At 41.5% G+C, this 20,906-nt stretch overlaps 1 protein-coding gene across 2 annotated transcripts in view; it reads right to left on the bottom strand.

The window, feature by feature from the left end:
- The window catches only part of Col17a1 (collagen type XVII alpha 1 chain), a 48,481-nt gene extending 45,122 nt beyond the window's left edge, over positions 1–3,359 (bottom strand). For both annotated transcript variants that reach the window (XM_047553829.1, XM_047553828.1), the window contains exon 1: positions 3,172–3,359. The gene's annotated coding sequence lies outside the window, so the exon portion shown is untranslated. The remainder of the gene's footprint in view (positions 1–3,171) is intronic.
- Between the last annotated feature and the right edge of the window lie 17,547 nt (positions 3,360–20,906).

Here is a 20,906-nt window from a genome sequence, read left to right on the forward strand (position 1 = left end):
TATCACTGGTACTAAGAATGAGCAGATCATTCAAGGTTTCAATTTCAAAATTAGACTAACTTCCATCCATAATTCTTTTGTTAAATTTATTCATTTATTTCATTTCAATTTTAATTTGTTTATTTGTTTTTTGCTGTACTGGGGATTGAACCCAAGGGTGTTTTATTTTAGTTTATTTTGAGACAGGGTCTTGCTAAGTTGCCAAGCATGGCCTCCAACTTGTGATTCTCCTGCCTTAGCATGCCAGGTAGCTGGGATTCCATGCATGGGCCACCAGACTCAGGAAAATTAATTTTTAATAGACACTTAACAATGGTACATATTTATGGTCTCTAGTGTGGTTTTTTTTGATACATGTGCACATGTAAGAATCAAATCAGGGTAATTAGCATTCTATCTCCTCAAAGCACTTATCATTTTTAAGTGTTTGGAGCCTGTAAACTCCTCTTTTTTACCTTCTTAAGTTACATAGCAGATGACAATCGCCCACTGTGCTGTGGACACTAGGATGCATTCCTTCTGTGTGACCCTATTGTGGTGCCTGTCATTCAGTCTCCCTGCTTCCTCCCAGGACTTCCTAACTTCTTTCAATCACTATTCTTTGCTCTAGATCAACTCACTTAGCTTCCACATATGAGTGAGAAAATGCTCACCCTGGTTCTAAGGCACTGCTTTGTCATTATTCCATAGCGAATGCTTTTTGAAAGTGTTAAACTGATCCCATGAACCTGTGTCTCCCTCTCCCCCTCCTACCCTCCCCCCTTTCTCTCTCTCTCTTTCTTCCTTTCTTTCTTTCTTTCTTTTTTTTTTTTTTTTTTTTGTAGTAATGGAGATTGAAACCTGGGGTACTTTAGCACTGACTTATATCCCCAAACATTTTTTTGGGGAGGGTGTACCAGGGGTTGAGGCACTTGACCACTGAGCCACATCTCCAGCCCTATTTTGTATTTTATTTAGAGACAGGGTCTCATTGAGTTACTTAGTCTCTCCCTTTTGCTGAGGTTGGCTTTGAACTCCCAATCCTCCTGCCTCAGCCTCCCGAGGCACTGGGATTACAGGCATGTGCCACCGTGCCAGGCTCCCAGCCCTTTTATTATTATTATTATTTTAAATTTTGAGGCAGAATGTCACTAAGGTACCCAGGATGGCCTCGGACTTGCGATCCTCCTGCCTCAGCCTCTTGAGTCTCAGGGATTACAGGCATGTGACATGACACCCAGCTTCCCATGTCCTTTTCTTATGCAAGAACACACAATTTGAAATCCGTTTTCTTCTTTTATGAGTTTTTCTCTTTCCACTTCATTTAATCAATGCTGCATCCACTTAAAACTATTCAGAAAATGATGTGGTTTAACATATACACAGGGCCAACCCCTGTTAGCAATAGCAAGTCATTACAGTGACCTTATCTTAGTCTAATGACACTTGAGACATTTGTCCTTGATAAAAGAAATGAAGAAGTTGAAGTTGTTTTCTTTCTTTCTTCCTTTCTTTCTCTTCATTTCTTTTCTTTTCTTTCTTCTTTTTTTTTTTTTTTAAGAAACAAACATTCCTATACTTTGCTAAGGAATCACGAGTATTTTGATAACTTCTATTACTCCAATCTCTGTACACTTTAAATCATAGAACAAAACAGCAAAAGTGCTGAATTGTGAGAAAACCATCCACTGACTAGTGATCTTATCACACACACTATCCGAGCAGCTTGGCTGCCAGGAAAACCCATGCCCTGAGGTGAACATCTTGGTCTCTACCACGCCTAGAGGTGCGTTTGCCACTTGGCATGTTCTAGGCCACCCTGATTTCCAGGGCTCCGGCCGGGTGGGATACACCCGCTTCGCGCTTATGCTGTTTGTTTACCATTGTGGCCATTGTCATTAATAAGGCAAGTGAACAGCACTCTGCAAAGGCAGACTTCTTTTGGTCAGTCCTAATCTGAGAATGTGGTTACTCCTTAAGTCTGATCGACTTCAACAATCGGAGGAGTTTCTAGGCAAGTCTGAAGCGGGCTGTTAACTTTACCTGCCCCAGGTAAGCTCTGATTGGATTCATGTATGGTTTTTTTTTTTTTTTTTTTTTTGCGGTGCTGGGGATTGAACCCAGGGCCTTGTGCTTGCAAGGCAAGCTGAGCTATATCCCCAGGCCCCATGTGTGGGGTTTTCAGGGTCCAAAGGTAAAGCAGACCCCCTACTCTCCAAGGGCCTCTGTCAGCAGCTGAAGGTGTGTTTTAGGTTAGTTCTGCCTCAGATCTGTGCATTAGTTCCAAGAGAGAACACAGAAAAGTGAGAAGAAACAATTCAGCTTTTTGAACAGATACCTTCTTCAACTCTCACCATGTTTCGCAGACATAATATATCCAATCGTTAGAGTCACTATTAACTGTTTCTCAAAAGAAGTAGCGTGCCAGAGGGTTTGCCTCCACTTCAAAAAGCAAACTGGTAATTTGTCAGTTAGCAGTTACTGTGGTCCAGCTAGATACCTAAATTGGTAATTCTCACCCGAAAGTAATTTGCGGGGGAGGGGAGCCAAGTTGGCCAGTGAGAGTCTGTACACAAAAAACATTTTTCTTTCTGATTTTTCTTCCTCCATCCAGACCATTGCAAATATTTCACTTTAGACTCAGGGGAGCAGTAATTCTACATGATAAACAGCAATATTTGCCCAGTCCCTGGAACTTAATTGGAACCTGGCAGCACAGGGGCTGCTTCGAGGAAGCCCCGACTCCCTGCACTTCAACTTTACCTCTGAGCTTTTTGGTACTTCTAGCAGGAGTAGGGAGACAGAAGGAGGGGAGAGCCTGCTGGTGGGAGAGGAAATTGAGGCTGCGAGAGAAGGGATTACAAACCCTTGTCATACTCTAAATAAACAGCTTGTCACATCCCTTTACAATGCTGACAATAATACAGAAACATCTTGCCACTACAGTCCAGTATATTTTAGCTGGCCTGCTCCTGCCCACTTATGGATCTTGCTTGCTTCTCCTTTCAAAGACCTGTCTTAAGCAGAACTCATATACCAAAGTCATCATTTACCATCAACTAATGGCTTCACCCAGAACTCTAGAAACCAACAAACTAAATGTTTTCTCCAACAAACATTTAATTTCTAAATGGCAAACCTTAAATCAAAGTTTCAGAAAAAGGGAGAGAGATCAGTCTTCCTCTTACTTACCTGGCTTGTGATTTGGAAGGAACTGGAAAACACCTTGGTCTGAATCCCCCCTCTTTCTTCGCCTGATGTTTTCCTCTAGAAATTTGCAATGCCCACTTTTTTTTTTATCCAGACCCAGCCAAGGTGTGTTAAAGCTGAGTGATCTTTCAAAAATGTTCGCTTCTCCTTCTCTCCCCCTTGTTTCTTTCAACGCTTTGCTGCCAGACAAGTCCTGACAAAGGTGTGTCGTGGTTTACTGCGTTACTCCACCCTTCCAATTATCTGACACTTGATTTAAAAAAAAAAAAAAAGTCTGCCTCCAGGAATCAAACTTTACAGGAGGCAGAAAGTGTCTCCTACCCGTTTAGGTAATTAACCATTACAGACTCATGGGAAAAAGTGAACAAAGGGCCAGCCACAGGAAATGCCCTCCATGACATCTTAGCTTCTGTAGCCAGAGAGCTGCCTCAATTGGTATCTCTCTTCCTTGGTGCTATGGGGTAGTAGAGTCCCAGGGTATCTAGACTTTCAAAGTGCCTGAGCCCTAGAAAAACTGTGAAGAATGTATATTCAAGATTTGTTTCCCCTGTCTACACCTTTGACCTCCCCCTCCCATTCTGACTCAAGCCAGGTCAAGCCCATCCAGAGAAAATAGTCAACTAATGCCTAAGAAGACGTTCATGGCCAGGCATGGTGGCATATGCCTGTAATCCCAGCTACTTGGGAGGCTGAGGAGGGAGGATTACAAGTTCAAGGCCAGCCTGGGCAATTTAGCAAGAACCGGTTTCAAAGTAAAATAAAAAGGGCTGGGGATGTAGCTTAGCGACAGAGTACTTGCTTAGCATGTGTAAGGTCCTGGATTCAATCGCTAGTACTGATAGAAAAGAAGAAGGAAACAAAACAAAACAAGAGGAAGAAAAAAATGTTCATGACTGAAAAGGTTGAGCAATTGAGGGGTAGAGGTTCATTTTTAAAAAGAGGTAACCAGGTATGTAGTGCTAACCTAAAAGAGTGGCATGTTGGGGATGGGACATTAGGCATTTAGTCACCTAATCATGGAGGGAGATGCTGTTGGGAAGGAGTAAGGATCCTCTTGTCTTTCAGATCAGGTGACCACAGAGCCTCCATACACCTATGGTCATGAGTGGACCCCGATGCTCTATAACTCCAACTACCAACATAGAGCCTTTAGCTTCCCTAGAGGGCCAGTTCGCACTAGTCCTGAGGTGGGTGTTCACCGTTCTCATGAACACCCGGCTTCCTAGGTAATTCCTACCCGTCGGAACCTGGTAGCACAGAGACCTAGGCAGCAAAGGGATTCCTGTGCTAGCTTGAGATTCCTGGTGTTAGTAACAGGTGGACTTTGAACTGGAATTTGCCCAGGTGGTCCTTTGGGGCCATAGCACATCCACAGGACCCAACATCAGCTCTGGATTTCCAATTCTGAGGCATCACCCTAAGGTCCTGGAGGGGAGAGGAGGGACCCCTGCAGCACAGCCCTGCTGCACATCTGTGCTCTGCCAGGCTCTCACACCCATGCACGGGCAGCAGGCCACTGGGAACCAATTGCAGGGCTCCGGCCGTAAGCTCCCCATATTCTGCATGGAGTCACACATTCAGAGTCCTTTCAGAAAGCTAGGTATTGCAACTTTCTGGGATGTTCTTGCCTTCCTCAAATAAATACTTATTCCATATGTCTGCTGTCAGTCTCATAGAAAAATCCAGAAGACAGAGCTTTTAGCATAAAATTGATATGCCCTTGCATCATTCATTCATTTGTTCATTTGTTCATAAATTACACAAAATGTTAATGGCTCCTGTTTGGAACAAAACATTGAAGTAGGTGCTGAAAGTTCGGTGGTGAAATATAGTCAAATTTTCTGTCCTTATGGAAATCATAACTTAGTAGAGGGAGACAGACCTGAAGTAACTACTGGTCAGCTCATGCTGCCATAACAAAATGCCACAAACTAGGTGGCTTCTAGAACAGAAATTTACTTTCTCTCAGTCCTGAAGGCTGGAAGCCCAAGATCAGTGTCCTCAGGCTTGATTTTTCCTGAGACCCTTCTCCTGGACTTGCAGATGGCCACCTTCTTGCTGTATCCTCATGTGGCCTTTCCCTGTGTACACACATCCCTGGTGTCTCTCTGTGTATGTCCCAATCTGTTTTTAGAAGGTCACCAATCTGATTGGATTAGGGCCAACCGTAATGGCCTCATTTTAACTTAATTACTTTTTTAAAGGCTCCATCTGCAAATAGAGTCATGTTCTGAGGTACTGGGGTTGAGACTTCACATGAGAATTTGGTGGAGGGGGACACACTTCAGTCTATAACAAACAAATATGTGCAACTATATAATTAGGGACGTGAAGGGCTGGGGATGTAGCTCCGTGGTAGAGCACTTGCTGAGCACGTCGAGGCCCTGGGTTTGATCCCCAACACCATGAAAGAAAAAAACAAAAAACGTGAAACTCTTGTAAAGAAAGAGTCCAGAATACTATGAGATGCACAAAAGGGTGCATTCTTGTGAGGAGGGTGTTAGGGAAAGTCCTGCCAAATCAGCAACATTTAAACTCATAGACGAAGGTTGAGTAGACATTACACAGATAAAGGGAGGATCTAGAGCATTCTAGAGCCTGGACAGGGGCGAGCAGCTGAGCAAGCTCTGCAGAGGGGGAAGCACGGGGAGCAGAGGAACAGGAGTGAGCCAACGTGTTCAAGGACTCGGTGTGAAGGGAGGGTGGCGGGGGAAGAAGAGAATCTGGTGAGGCAGACAGGACTGTCTCATTTGGGGCCCCACAGGTCACGGTGCAGAAGTGTTTTCCCATTGGGGAAGTGTTTTTGGTACTTTGCAAACATTGACTTTGGTTCTGTTTTAAAATGACAGTCTTTGTGGGTATGTGTGGGTGTTTGGATTGTTAATCCTGGGGAAGAAGGGAACCTGTCATGTTTTCTAAGGTCTATTATATGACAGATATTTTATATACATTATCTCACATAATCCCTACAGCAACTCTAAAAGGTGTGTACTCTTATTACCTTCATTTTATAGCTGAGAAAAGTGAAGGTCCAAGAGGGTGAGTAACTAGGCCAAAGGTCTTCTATCTCATAAGCAGCTGAGCCCATATTCCATTTGACTCTCGAACCCTTGTTTACCTCTGCCTGTGTTTTACAGGAATTTAAGTCCACCTGTGGCTTTGGACAGAGAGAAAATGGGCAATATGAAAACAGACCAAGATAAGTGCAAATGGCAAACTAATAAGGTCTAAAATTATCTGAACGGAGGGATATTTTCAGTCAACAGCCCTATGTTGCTGGTAATTTACTGATAATAAAAGATTAGATAGAAATATGCTTACTAGGTCAATCAACTATTCAACTACAACTATATAAACCCAAATATGTTAAGCAGCCATCAGGATTAGCATGGGTTTCTTTTCCTCTCCCTTTGGGTTCCTATAATAGTATTGGTATTCTCCACATTTATGGAAAAGTCAGATTCATAATAGATAACCCCAGAAGTTAATTGATTGAGGAGTCTCTAAGGTAACTCAACAGCCAATGACCCGCTGTGTGTGTGTGTGCGTGTGTGTGTGTGTGTGTGTGCAGGTGCCTACATTTAATTACACATACTTTACATCACACAGAGCCTTGTACTAGGTACTTTGGGGGAGAAGAAAATAAAAAAAACATTCAAATGCATTCTAGTTCCTCCAGTTTCTTGGCACAGAGGGTGAAAGAAAACTTATGTTCGTTCAGTATTCATATATTAAATTCTTACTGTATACTTGGTTCTAAGGGAATTAGCTTTTAAATATTTTAAATTAACCAGAAAACAATAAAATTCTTGTTAAAATAAAGGAAATATTAGGAAATAGAAGTGACTAAGACACAGGAAAGGTGTTTCTAGCTTCCTGACTGCATATGGAATTGTGTTACTGAGTCATATTTGATGAATTTTTGATTGACTAAGAAGTAAAATTTCCTTAAAAGGAAATCGGAAAAATAGTCATCTTTCTAAAATTATCTATTGACTTTGAAGAAGGCTGGGGAGAAAGGATGTCTGCTCACGTGTGGCTGAGATGGGCACCAAGTGACCAGGCTTCTATAGCCCACCCAGCAGTATGAGTACAGGTGGACTCATGAGTGGCTGATGCGTTTCTGAAAGCCTATGGGTACAGGCAGTTCTTGGTGACCTGGGTGAGGACTTTTGTCAAGAGACTACTCAGTGCCTCAGTGATCTTTGTAAGCACAAGTTTTCTTTCTTTGGCTTGGAAGGGTGGGTCCTGGACATGGATTTCTATCTTCCCATAAGAGAGCTTCACAGGGTAGTGATAGGATGTCCTTTGGTACTTTCATCCCGGGAGCCTGTCTTTGGGACACATCTGCCCTCATCCCCAAGATACAATAAGAAATAAAGTTCACCAAGAGGGAGGTGAGAGGAAATAATTTCGTAGTTTGTGAGAGAATCCTAGAACCTCCAATTGTTGATTCACCTCTTTTATTGGACAGTAAAGCGACTCATTAAAAAAAAAACAAAAACAATTTCCCACATATTAAAATAAAAATAATACCATAATCATTTGCCACAGTTTGCTACTACTGTTCTATGACTAGAAGACTCTAATTCTGGCTGGCTTTCTTTGTTCAGCACATGCTGCTGGATAACAAGAACATTCCTATAAACAACTGTAACAATGGCATATGTCTCAGTTCCGGGAGGAGTTCGGCTTCTGGGAGGAAGTAGCTGAGAAATAGTACCAACGCCTTCCCTTCACACGTGGGCTTAAGGTCTCCATCGTCTTGGATTGTCCTTCGATGTGTTCCTGGCTGCCTTTATTACATTAGCAAAACACCTGACTGGCTGGCTTCCATTTCTAACTTCAGTGCTATTCGTTCAGTCATCCATTCAAAAATGAAGCATATGTACTGAGTAAGCCCCCATCTACAGTAGAGCAAGACATTGGGCATGTAGATACAGTTGAGATGGAGATGTAAAAACCAGACTTCCAGGAATTTACCATATGGATATGGATATATTGAATATGTCTACTAATAATTACAAGATCAAGCAAAACCATAAAATATAAGAGAGTTAAAGACTATGGAAACTCACTCCCAGCCATAAACGTCATTTGAGTTGGGCCGTAGAGGATGGGTGATCTTGAGGAGCCAAGGGTGGAGATGGAATTTCAAGAACAGGTTTCAGCATGAGGCACAGACACAGGAAGGAGTAGGGCTTGGGCACACTGTGAGCAAGGAGCAGATGGGGCCGGGTTGGCAGGTAGGATGTGCCAGTCCAGTCATGGGGAATCTGAAGGGCCAGACCCAGGAGTGTCCACTTCACCCCAAAGGTGGGGGGACTTACTGAAGGTTGGAGAAGGAACAGAGAGCTGTTCTGGAAAAGGGTTGATCTGGCGACAATATAGAGAGTGGAGCAGAACACAAAAGACCAGGCAGTGAGACTGTGAAGACACTGGAGCAGTAGGCGGAAGGACCCGCTCTTCAGTGAGGGGAAGATGAGAAAGAAAAAAGGAACCGAGGAGGCCGTGCCAGCGAGCCTGGTCGGAGACAGGGACATTCAGTGACGGCTGCTAGGCTGAGAGAGACTCCGCCTCCGAAGCTGCTGAGATTTTTCCAAGTCAACCACCGACCACAGCAATTTCCCCTCCCTGCCAAGTTGCCTTTCTCCAAAGTCCTCGGGTTAAGATTCATTCCAGTGGAGGATCCAAAAACAGCCAGACTCCCCTCTGCCCCCTTTTGTGTTGAATCCCTGACACATTACAAGTGGGAAACTTTAAAAGATGCTTCCATTTTCTTTCTAGAAGAATTTAGGTTGTAAGATAATAGAACAATTTTAGAATATGTCACTTAGGGGTGAGACATCTAATTCATCAAAATCACCATACGTTGTCCCTCTCCCTTCCTCCCTTCCTTTCTTTCCTTCGGGTACTGGGGCTTGAGCCCACGGGCACTCTACCACTGAGCTATGTTCTCAGTCCTTTTTGTTTTTTATTTTGAATTGAATTCAGATTTTTTTGGGGGAGCCTACTGGGGATTAAACCCAGGGGCACTTAACCACTGTGCCACATCCCCAGCTCTTTTAAAAACTATTTTATTTAGAGACAAGGTCTCATTGAGTTGCTAAGTGCCTCACTCAGTTGCTGAGGCTGGCTTTGAACTCGCAATCCTCCTGTCTCAACCTCCCGAGCTGCTGGTGTTACAGGCATGCGCCACCACGCCCTGCTTGTTTTTCATTTTGGGGCAGGGTCTCGCTCTGAATCTGGCCGCAGACTGGCAATCCTTCTGCCTTAGCCTCTGGAGTCACTGGGATTTCAGGTGTGTGCCACCATATGTTATTTCTAACACATACCCTACTAAATTATCTGAGCCTGTTTCTAATTGCTTAGCATTTATAATGAACTTTATCAAAAGACAACAGTGCTCAAGGAAAACACTTGAAGCTTGAGCCCTGGCGCTCACTCCTCCCTTGCTGTGGTTGCAATGTTCTCCAGCAAGTTCGTGTGTTAGACGCTTAGTCCCCAGGGTAAGTGTTAGGAGGTGGGACCTGCAAGGGATGATTAGGTCTCTCTGATAATGATGGGGGCGCTGCCATCAGGAGTGGATTCATCACATGGAAGTCGGCTTATTGTTGGAGTTGCTTCCTTAGAGAAGGTTGAGGCTGGGTGTGGCAGGGTGCACCTGTAATCCCAGCTGCTCCGAAGGCAGAGGTTGGAGGGTCCCAAGTTTGAGCCCAACCTGGGCAACTTAGTGAGAACCTGTCTCAAATTTTTAAAAAAGGGGCAGGGGGTTGGGGATATCATAGCTCAGTGGTTAACACTTCTTGGTTCAGTCCCTGGGGGAAGGAGGAAACCCTTATGAAAGGGTGAGTTTGGCCCCCTCCTCTCTCTTTTGCCCACGTGATACATTCTGCCATGTTATGACTCAATAAGAAGACCCTCACCAGATGCTGGTCCTTCAATCATGGACTTCCCAGCCTCCAAACTCATTCTTTTTCCTTATAAATTATCCAGTTTCTGGTATTCTGTTACAGCAGCACAAAGCAGACTAAGACAACTTTTATAAAAAGAGAAAAAGTATCCCTCGGGTGACAAAAGATTCCCTCTATTAGTAGAAGAAATGAAAAATCCTCCGGTTGGGGTGGGAGGTCATTCCTAACCTTATGCCTGACAATGTGGGCCTGCCCACCCCAGCAGAGTTCGAGCAAGTCATCTGCACATGATTCGTTCATAGATGCCAGAGGAGGGACATCGGAAGCATCAAGGAGAGGAAAAGTTCAACACTGCTTACAGAAAAAGCTGAGCTCTCATAAATGCATTATTTTATAAAAGTAGATCAGTTATTTCAAATTTGTGTTAGGCTTGATTCCTTTTGAGGAGCATGAAAACACAATTCAACAAAACAGCAGGAAGGCTCCTGACAGCTGGACTTATTACTGGATCTGAAAGGCTCTGGGGCCAAAGAGCTGCAAGGTCTGCATCAGGTGAAGAAAATTCCCTTGTGCTGTAGGCCATGATTCAGGGAATGGGCTTGGTTTTCACAAAGCATGTTCACACAAAGACTATCCTCATTAACGTGAAGGCCGCACCCTGTTATCTGGTGTGTAGTTCCAGTATATTCCTCGGGGGTATATCTCCAGTACACAGACTCGCACTGAACATTAGGTCTCGTGGCCTGACAGACTCATCGACTCACATTCCACTGATTATAACACTGGGCTACAAGTTTCTGCACTAATGATATGCCAGTGGTTTCCTGCTTGAATTGTGAGAACCCCCGTGTTTTAACCATTGACCAGAGTGAGCTGCAAATTAGATCATTTACATTCAATAAAATTCACCCTCTTTTTCCAGGGAGTTTGTTTGTTGTTTGTTTTTGGTACTGGGCATTGATCCCAGTTCCTCATGCAAGCTAAACCAGTGCTGTACCACAGAGACACACCCCCAGCCCCTGGGAGTTTTGACAAATGAGTATAGTTGTGCAAACACCACTATATTCAAGATGGAACTATTTGTTACACCCCCAAATTCCCTCGTGCTCAGTTCTAGTCCACTGCCATCTCCAGTCCCTGGCAACTACTGGTCTGTTTTCTACATCAGTGTAAGTTCAGATGCCGGTGACCAGAAAGGAGTCAGACCAAAAGCGGCTGAACTAGGCTTTATTGGGGTTTGGCCCTTGGACAAGTTTCGCCAGTCCTCTGGGGTGAAAGGCCAGGGTGAAGGGCTGGAGTATCCCGGCCAGCCAGAGCCTTTGAAGTCTGGAATTGGCGCGGGAAGGCTTGAGGGTTTAGGGTCCCCCTGGGGTTGGCTGGGGACTCCGTTGATTGACCAGTGGTTGCAAGACACCACTAGGGTTTGTCTGCAGGCGCCTGATTGGTTGTTCTTTTGTGCGTGCAGGCTACCTGATGCCCTGCCCCATGTAGCTGCTCAGACCTCCCTAACAATCCATAGTTTTGCCTTTTCCAGAATGTCTTATAGATGGAAGCATGTATAGAGTCTGGCTCTGTCAACTTAGTAGTTGAGATTTGGCCATATTGTGTGCATCATTAATGTGTCTTGTTTCATTACTGCATAGCATTCCATTGTATGGTATACACTTCTTATATGTCCATTTGGATTACTTCCCATTTTTGTTGATTATAAGTAAAGTTGCTATAAACACATACAGCTTTTGTAGGAGCACAAGTTTCCATTTCTCTTGGGAGTGGAATGATGGCCTAAGTAAATACATATTTAAGTTTGTAAGAATTTGTCAAACTGTTTTCCAAAGTGTTTGTACTATTGGGGAACAGAAAACAATACCCCAAAGTATGGTGCTTTGACATGCTGAGCTGGAAAACTTGTCTGAGAATCAAGGTCTCTACCCACCCCATCTCTCTCATCTGGGAACCTTTACCATAACTCTGACATCTCCTCATCTGAAGGAAGCCAACCAGACATGCCACCCAGCTCCCGGTCCCCTTTCATCTTTACCTGGGAATCCCAGTACGTCTTACAGAAGAGAGGACTGAGGAGGCAACCACACCTGGATGGACTTTGTCTCAAGATAGCGTCTGTCCCTTGGTCTCATTCAAATTCCAAAGAGAATCATTTTATGAGTTAATTTATGTCTCTAAGTTCATTTGATCCCCTAATAATCTTTTACTATCCTTCAAAATTACCTAAGTTCCCCCATCTCCCTATGAAGAGAGTATATAAACATCTGAATCTAACTGGGTTAGCGGCTAGTCACTAATTTCTGTGATTCACTTATATGTGCCTTAATAAATTTCTGTATCTTTTCTCCTGTTACTCTATTGTCAGCTCATTTCAGTGAACCTTGAGAAGACAAGAGAGAAATTTTACTTTCCTTTCTAAAGTACCATTTTATATTCTGATGAGCAGGGTACGAAGGTTCTAAGTATTCTGTATCCTTGTCAGCTCTTGGTATTGTCAGTTTGTTTGATTTTAGCCATTCTAAGTATGGAGTGCATCTCATTGTGGTCTTTCTTTCTTTTTCTTTTCTTTTGTTTTTGGTGGTACTGGGGATCGAACCCAGGGCCTCACACATGCTAGGCTGCTTGACAGGTTTTATTTCTAATCATAAATGTATAGTAATTGTCAATTTGTTTCCTGTTATCTATTGAAATTATCAGATAATTTGTCTTTTTAAGCTTTTGGTATGATGGTTACATGATTTTATTAATTTTTTTCTTTTAATAACTTCTCTTTATTGATATTTTCATTTTGGTGAGTTACTGTACTCAATCTTCACCTATCAATCAATCAATCAATCTATCTATCTATCTATCTCTTAAAATTGAATCCAGAAATGTTTTACCACCAAGTTACATCCCCAGTTCTTTTTAAAAATATTTTGTTTTGAGGCAGGGTCTCACAAAGTTACTGAGGCTGACCTTGAACTTCCAATCCTCCTGCCTCAACCTTCCAAGTCACTGGGATTAGAGGTGTGTAGCACTGTGTCCAGCTGTCTTTATCAATGGCTTCTCCTGTCCCTCCATCTCCTTCTTCCTATTAGACAGTACTGAATGTCTTGGAGGTAAAGTTGAAGTGCAGGTAAGTAGTTATTTAGATTTATTGTCTTAGCTCTTTGAATATATGAAAGAGTTGATTTAAATTCTTAACTAATAAATTTAATGTACAGGCTTCCTCAGAGTTTTTTCTTTCTTGTTTTGGTACTGAGGATTGAACCCAGGGGCACTTTACCATTCAGCGACACCCCAAACCCTTTTTATTTTTTATATTGAGACAGGGACTCACTAAGTTGCTTAGGGCCTCGTTAAGTTACTAGCCTTGAATTTACAATCGTCCTGCCTCCACTTTCCTAGTCATTGGGATTCTAGGTGTAATGAATAGAAACTCTAGCCAGGTACAGTGGCTAGTGGCTTTATTATTATTATTATTATTTAATTATTATTATTATTGTAGGGCAGATCTTGAAGATCAAGCCCAGGGCCTTGCATGTGGTAAACACACACTCTACCACCGAGCTACTCGGTCTGCCCCTACTTTTAAAAAAATCCTGTGTACAAATGGTACTTTCTTGTTTTTTTGCATGTCTCATACTTACGTGTTTTCAGAAACTCGACATTTGAAATAATGAATATGGCAACTCTGACAAGCAAACTCTCTTCCTGCCCTCTGGTTGCTGTTCTTGCTATTTGCTGCTGCTCTCCCCTGCCTCATGAATTTCTGGAATTACCTCTGCCAAGTTTGTAATCTTTGCTGTATGTGAACACTAAAGTCTCTGTCCAGGTAACTTAGTGGTGAGCTAAGACCTGGACAGAGATTTCCTTAAATGCCTGGAACCAATAAATCTCCCAGTCTTTGTCAGGGGATTCTATGTGCATGGTGGATGGGGTTACCACTCAGCCAGGTAGGTGGTTGACAACTCTCCATTAGTCTTCACTTCCTGCTTTCACAGAGCCTCAAAGTCATCCATACAAAAGAACTGAGGGACTTGTAGGACGATCTGAGCATATCTGGGACCCTGGGTTTGCATGCATTCTCACACACATAGCCTTCTAGGTTCCCAGAAATAGGTTGGAGTTTTTTCAACCTATGGACATCTTATTTCTAGCTTTTTTTCTTTTAAGCTTTTAGCTTAGCCTATCATTTGCTCCAACTATTATTCATTGCCCCAGGCACTGCAATGTAGACAATTTCATCTAATTTTTTTTGACAAATGCCCCAGAGAAAAGGCCTTTCTGTGGAAGGAACTCTGAGTCAGGTTAAATAAGAACAGGCTTAGCGCTGGGGAGGAGGCACAGTGGTAGAACTCTTGGCAAGTCTCTGGGTTCCATCCCCAGTACAGCGAATCATAATAATGATAAATTCAAAAAGAATCTTGCAAGTGGGATCTTCCAAAGAACCACCAGGCAGGTTAAATTACAATTTTCTGTAAATAAGGCTTTGAATGAGCGGCAACCCCATTCTGCTCTCTCCAGTGACTGCCAGGCTGCTGGTTTCCACCATGATTATGGGCTATTGGTTTTTGAGGCTACTCTAGAGCTGGGAGGGCATGGGAACAGGGCAAGTTAAAAATGCCACAAAACTGCAGTGCAGTGGTGCACTCCCTGAAACTCTGGAGGCTGAAGTAGAAGGATCACAAGTTTGAGGTCAGCCTCAGCCACTTAGCAAGGCTCTAAGCAACTTAGTGAGGCCCTGTCTCAAAATAAAAAATAAAACAGGGTGAGGATGTGACTTGGTGACCCTGGGTTCAATCCCTGGTAGCATTTTCTTGAATAGATACTTCCAAGATGGCTTTAAGGGCTTTGATTAATTTCCAAAGTTCTGAAAAAGTTGATTCGAACCCCCCCGCCACCCCAGTTTCCTCATTGCTTCATGGAAGAGAAATTTTCAAGGGTCCTTACTCTGCCATTATTCATTCATACAACTCCTACTGACAGGTTTTTAAAATGTAGACCAAACCTTGTGTTCCTTGGAGAAATTCCACTTAGATATGACATTTTTCTTTTTATATATAGTTGAATTTAATTACTAATATTTAGTTGAAAAGTTTTGTGTTCCTATTCATGAGGGCTACTGATTTGTAGATTTTCTTTCTTATAAAGTGCTCATCTTTGGGCAGTGATAATAATGGTCTCATAAAATAAGTTGGGAAATACTTTTTTTTCTTCTGTTTCCTCGAAGAATTATGTAGACTTGATATTATTTCTTTCCTAATGTTTGCTAGAATTTTCAGGGAAGCTACCTGAGCCTGAAATATTCTTTCCTAGAAAAAGGAATCTTCTTTTATCCTTAGTAAAAGAGAATGTTTTCCCTAAGACTTCAAGTTATTTAGTTGCAAATATAATTTGTTTAATAGTTACAGAATTATCAAGCTTATCTATTTCTTCTAGTGTAAGTTCGATAGCTTATACCTTTCAAGAAATTGTTCATTTAATCTAAGTTGTGGAATTTACAGATATAAAGGTGTTTATACTATCTGTTGAATCTCTGATGATGTCACATCTTTTATTATTTCTTTTTTTTTATGTCTTTCATTCTTGGGGTCTGTACTTTGTGTCCCCCTTTAAAAACCACTCTGACTAGAGTTTTAATGATTTTTTCAAAGTTTATTTATTATGACTACTTTTGATCCTTATTATTTTTGTGTTCCCAATTTCATTGATTTCTGCTTTTCTCTTTATTATTTTGTTAGCAGATTTGCTTCTAGGTGTTTGTTTTGTTTTGTTTTTCACTTCTTAAGATGGGAACTTAGATAATTGATTTGAGATGTTTGTTCCTTTCTAATACAACATTGCTGCTACAAATTTATCTTCAAGTATTGCTTTTATTTTAATTTTAATACATTGTTTTTATTTTCATTTGATTCAAAATTTTTTGTACTATTCCCTGTGACTTCCTCTTTGACACACGGATATGTTATTTAATTTCGAAGTATTTGGGGGGGACTTTCCAAATAATCTATTATTAATTTCTAGTTTAATTTTATTATAGTCGATCAATATACTTAGTTTGCTTTTAATTCCTTTAAATTTGTTGAGATTTGTTTGCATTCCAGATGAAGTCTTCCTTAGTGAATATTTCATGTACACTTGAAGGAAGAATTTAGAAATTTGTTAAAAAGCTTTACCCAAATTCTTCTTACTGAAGGGACAGGAAACTTCCCTGTGTTTTATCACAGGTAACCAGCACTTGCGTCAAATTATTTAGTTGAAAAACTGAGCAATTCCCCAGGGTGGGGGGCTACTTTGACTTCAATAACATTTACAATGGACTTGTATTTATTCTTTCTTTGTTTGTTTGTTTGACTTTTTAATTATTTTTAGAAGCTTGAAATATCTCCTGATTTTGTCTCTGTCATTGATCCAAGACCATGAGGTTGGGAAAAATCAAGGGAGCAGGTGAAACTTACTCTCCTATCATTACTATGTGGCCAGATATGTGTCCCCCTCATCTGCAGAATCTTCAAAGCCTGAATTATCTGTTGGCACACGACAGCCCATTGCCATGTCAAATATTAGGCTGTTTTAGGGTACAAAAAACTGGGTTTATAATGAAAAACGCGGTCATTAATACCTCATATTTGTATACAAATTTGCATGTTTGTATATATTTGCATGTATACCTTTTAAAAATTAGCAGCACCCTCACACACACACTGGGGCTTTATTTAACAACAGTGTGTGCTCAGTGTGGGATGGTGGGAAACTGCTCATGATAGTCACCAAGAGGCCCAGACTGATGGAGTTCCCACCATAACACTTAACCTCATGACATGGAATCAGGGAAAAGCGGAAAAGTGACTCACGCTTGGGCTAGTAAAGATTCCACCTGAAAGGGGCACATGTTCAGTTGATTCACTTTTCAGGCAACCAAGAGTCTACTTTCTGTATCATAATATTTGCTTTATCTGGGTATTTAAGATAAATAGAATCATAAAATTACTTGGAGTGCTTTATGCAGCTTCTTTTCCTCAGCAGCTTCCTGCTTCTGAGGCTCATTAATGTTGCCATGTGTATCAGTAATTACACTTTTATTTTTCTGAGTACTATTCTGTTGTACTGCTATATCACAATTTGTTTTTTCTTTCACCAGTAGATGGACATTTGAAATATTTCCACTTTGAACTATTATGAATAATGTGTTAAATTTTCATACAAATGATTGTGTAGAAATATTCACTTTTAAAATGAGGTACTTAATAGTGTAATAAGATGAAAAAATTTAGCTGGATGTGGTGGTGCATGCTTGTAATCCCAGCAGTTCGGGAGGCTGAGGCAGGAGGATCGCAAATTCAAAACCAGTCTCAGCAATTTAGCAAGGCCCTAAGAAATTCAATGAAACTCTGTCTCTACATCAGAAATAAAAAGGGATGTGGTTCAGTGGATAAGTGCCCCTGGGTTCAATCCCCAGTACAAAAAAAAGATGAAAAAATTTTTATACTCCATTGCTGGTGGGAATGCAAATTGGTGCAACCATTATGGAAAGCAGTGTAGAGATTCCTCAGAAAACTTGGAATGGAACCACCATTTGACCCAACTATCTCACTACTAGGTACTTCCATTTTAAGTCCTTTGGGACTTAAAATGAGTATACCACAGTGACATAGCCATATCATCGTTTATAGCAGCTCAACTCACAAAAGCTAAACTATGGAACCAACCTAGTTGTCCTTCAACAGGTGAATAGATAAAGAAAATATGGTATATATCTATCTCTATATGTGTGTGTGTGTGTATGGAATATTACTCAGCTTTAAAGAAGAATGAAGTTATGGCATTTGCTGGCAAATGGATGGAGTTGGAGAATATCATGCTAAGTGAAATAAGCCAAATTCAAAAAACCAAAGGCCAAATGTTTTCTCTGATAGAGGATGCTAATTCACAATAAGGGAGATCCAAGATGGTGGACTAGAGGGAGGTTGCATTCCTTGTCGCTCCATAACTCCGGTTTCAAGCAGAGGATATCTGTTTCTTGGTGAGGCAGTTTTTGCTGCTTATCGATCCCCTGCTGTTTACCCCATTTGTCTGCTGTGATCACCTGCAGTCTGCCAGCATATCGATGCCTTTTTTGAGTGCAGATTGCTCACTGTCAGGCACCTATCATCCACCATTTGCCTGCCTCTCGCCTGTCCATCGCCTGCCTTACACCTATCCATCACTCAACGCATGAGGTTCACCTCCTGATCGTACGACAACAGTCAGCAAACTGATCGCTGATCACCAGTGGAGCACCAGCTGCCTGCTGTTGCCTGGAAGTTCGCTGTCACAGTACCTGCAGGTTTGATTACACATGGCTGCCACCATTTTGAGACAACAGCCAGGCCCCGTAGGACCCCTGGCCGGACTGACTGAGCCCCATCTCCAGGATCCCTCAGCCCCACCGATCACTCCCTGCCTCTGGGCCCTCACATTGACTGACTGCACCCTGTTGCCAGGACCCCCAGACCAACTGACTGCGCCCTATCACCGGGACCCCAGACTGACTGATTGCAACCAGCCTCCAGGATCCCACAACCACACCAAACACACCCGACCTCCAGGACCCCTGCCTGACCAACCGCATCCTGCCTCCAGGACCTCCTGCTGACCACGGTTACACCCTGAGCTGCAGCTCCCCATTTGCCAACACATTTCAAAGCCAGAGCCGCCATCTTGGATAATCCTGGAAGTCGTAGCTCCGACCTTTAGGTGGGGTAAAACCCATTCTGAGACGCCTGCTGGAGGCTGGAAGCTCATTGTCAGGTACCTCTCATACATCAGGCCACTGAACTCTGGGAAGTTTCATTACTATATGATTGTTAAACTGTAGATTTTCTTTTTTTCTCCTTATTGAAAAAGTTTAAGTTTTTATTTCTTACTTTTCTTGCTCTCTTTTCCTTTTGTTTACCTGTTCCCTCAGAGTCTCTTTCTCCCTTTTTTGCATGCTAACATCCAATTTATTTTCATGTACCTTTTACTGTTTTTTCGGTACTGGGGATTGAACCCAGGGCCTTGTGCTTGCGAGGCAAGCACTCTACCAACTGAGCTATATCCCCAGCCCTTCCAATTTCTTTTGATTACACTCTCACCCTTTCTATTATCTAGAACTTCTGTATATTCCTTTCTTATCCCATTAACAGCCACATTCTACATCCCTCTGAATCCTCTTTGTCCTCCATTTGAAACTGCAGACCTTATTGCAAATCTGTTTGTTTTACCGAAAATAATATTTGAACTCATTTTGTTTATTATGACAATTTTGTTATTGTCCTCATAGGGACTATTTGGTCTAGGATTGCATAGTGTCTGAATTGGGCACTGCTAATATTGATCTCCCCTTAAAGAAAGGGTTTTGGAAACCTATAGGGCCACTATAAGCCAATAGGGGGAATTCTGCAATACCCCAGATCTGCACTGCTAGAGGGAAGATACATGAAGAACATGAAAAAACAAGGGAAGAAAATGATCCAAACAAATCTAGATTCTATATTAATAGAATCCAATGACAGTATGTTAGAAGAAATGTCAGAAAAGGACTTCAGAGTATACATGATTAAGATGATTTGTGAAGCAAAGGATGAGATAAGAGCACAAATGCAGGCAATGAATGATAATACCAATAAGCTGAAAGAGCAAGTACAGGAAGCAAAAGATCATTTCAACAAAGAGATAGAGATTCTCCAAAACAACAACAACAACAACAACAACAACAAAAAACCAAACGGAAATCCTTGAAATGAAGGAAACAATAAACCAAATAAAAGACTCAATGGAAAGTATCACCAAAAGACTAGACCACTTGGAAGACAGAACCTCAGACAATGAAGACAAAATATTTAATCTTGACAATAAAGTTGCCCAAACAGGAATATGGTAAGAAATCATAAACAGAATCTCCAAGAACTATGGGACATCATGAAAAGACCAAATTTAAGAATGATTGGAATTGAGGAAGGCACAGAGATACAAATCACAATAAGAGGGGCAGGTACTAGGGAAGAATAGAGTTACTTTAGATTAGGTAGAGGGGAGTGAAGGGAGGGGAAGGAGTATGGGAATAGGAATGATAGTAGAGTGAAACAGACATTATTACCTCATGCACATATATGACTGTATGACCAATGTGATCCTACATTATATACTATCAGAAAATTGAGAAATTATATTCCATTTATGTATGATCTATCAAAATGCATAAAAGCATTCTTCTGTCATGTATAACTAATTAAAACAAAAAATAAAATTAAAATATAAAAGAAGAAGTCAAAGAGGACTCAAAAATGGAAAAACATTCTGTGTTCATGGATTGAAATAATCAATATTGTTATAATGCCCACATTACCCAATGCTGTGAAGCTATAGATCCAATGTAAAACCTCTCAAAATTCCAATGAAATCCTTCAAAGAAATAGAAAAAAATCCTCAAATTTATATGGAACCATTAAAAACCCCAATAACCAAAGTGATCTTGAGCAAAAGGAACAATTCAAGAGGCATTACACTATTGGACTTAAGAACATACTGAAGAGCTATAGTAATCAGAACAGCATGGTATTGTCATAAATATGGACACAGAGGAATGGAACAGCAACTTCTACCTTAACACTTATTTATACATTTCTCAAACACAAAGTTATTAGAGGGAATTAATGGAGGATAAGGATTTATATTTATTCTTTACAATAACACCTACATGTATTTGGAAAATACTGTTACTTATTATGTATCAGTGAGGATGCTTTCATCTTCTGTAACTGAAAATAGCAATTCAAACTGACTTAATTG

Source organism: Sciurus carolinensis, chromosome 5 (genome assembly GCF_902686445.1).
Source record: "Sciurus carolinensis chromosome 5, mSciCar1.2, whole genome shotgun sequence".
NCBI classification, from domain to species: domain Eukaryota; kingdom Metazoa; phylum Chordata; class Mammalia; order Rodentia; family Sciuridae; genus Sciurus; species Sciurus carolinensis.